Below are 1,461 nucleotides of genomic sequence, written 5' to 3'. Positions count from 1 at the left end.
GAGAATTCCATGATACATGGATCCAGCATTCATCAGGCGTGGAGATAGCAAGCACAGGCCCTCAAGGAGAATTCTGCTCAATGTCAGGGACTCCCAGAAGAACCAACTTGGGGCAGGTGGGAATGCCGGGGAGGCTGGAACTGAGCAGCAGCCCCATTCTGGGAGCTGGGGCACACCCTCATTTCTGTTCTTCAAATGAGCAGAAAGCTGAAGGTGCCTTTCAAACAGGAAACAGTGGCCTAATAGTCTCCATCAGAAAGAGAGCAGCTTTTGGGGCAGGATATTGTCTGTGCTGTTGCTCCAACCACACCACCACAAAGTGAGTTTATGTGAGTTTTCAAAACTAAGACAATAGGATTATCTGATGAAGGCCTGCCAAGAAGGGTGGGCGCCTGGGAAAGCCCAACACTCTCTAAGGTAACAAAAGTAAAAAATAAAACACCTACATATAGAGCCTATCCTGGTATAATAGGCATCAGGCCTCAGTACAGTCCAAGAAACCACTTCCTTTGCATAAATTGTTTTGAATGCATGAGTAATTCCTGTGTAAGTATGTTCCCCTTTCACCTGGAATGCTAGGTGATCTCTAACCATGTCAAGAGGGTAAGTACAGATACCGCTGTCAGACCTGCCCTGAATCCAGCCATTAATCTGTGCCCATGACCGGAAACCCCCAGCTTTGTAGTAATGAACGTTTTATAGTGCTCAGACGCCATAAACTGGATTGCACCATAGGGAAAGATTCAAATCATCATTGCACCATTCCCTGTATACAATCCAAGGTATCCCTCCTTTTGGGGAACAGCACGCAAGGTAGAAAGTACTCCTAAATGTTTGTAATGGTGATTGTGAACTTGTACTTGTAGGGCCCGGCTATAGGGTTAAGCCTCAGACTGACCTGTTGGCAAAGCCACAAACAAGTCCCAGCTTAGAGGGCACAGTCCTCTTAGCATAATTAGGCTTGACCTTATGACCTCCCTAGATCTTATCTGGGTAGCTAATGGGCTGAGGGAGATGTAGCAAGTGCTGCCAAAACAAGTGAAACTCACAAGAACATTGTAACTGTGGTGACCACTACCTTGTTTACCTCTAGCTATAAAATAAAGGCTCAGCTTGCCTCTGGATCTCTCTGTGTGGCCTCAGCCAGGCACAGGAGATCCACCTAGACCAGCCGTGGGCAAACTACGGCCCGAGGGCCGGATCCGGCCCGTTTGAAATGAATAAAACTAAAAAAAAAAAAAAAAAAAAAAAAAAAGACCGTACCCTTTTATGTAATGATGTTTACTTTGAATTTATATTAGTTCACACAAACACTCCATCCATGCTTTTGTTCCGGCCCTCCGGTCCAGTTTAAGAACCCACTGTGGCCCTCGAGTCAAAAAGTTTGCCCACCCCTGACCTAGACCCAGCTTATTCTCTCTGCCTGTCATTTCTTCATCCTTTGCCGCCCTCACTCAGGCT

The 1,461-nt window shown here is 46.4% G+C and overlaps 1 pseudogene; it reads right to left on the bottom strand.

Moving 5' to 3' along the window:
- Nucleotides 1-239: 239 nt before the first annotated feature.
- Nucleotides 240-851, bottom strand: LOC102436377 (annotated as a pseudogene).
- Between the last annotated feature and the right edge of the window lie 610 nt (nucleotides 852-1,461).

The sequence above is a fragment of the Myotis lucifugus genome, unplaced genomic scaffold (assembly GCF_000147115.1).
Source record: "Myotis lucifugus unplaced genomic scaffold, Myoluc2.0 scaffold_220, whole genome shotgun sequence".
Lineage (NCBI taxonomy): Eukaryota > Metazoa > Chordata > Mammalia > Chiroptera > Vespertilionidae > Myotis > Myotis lucifugus.
Note: the sequence above shows the minus strand (reverse complement) of the source record. Positions and strands in the feature narration are given on the sequence as shown.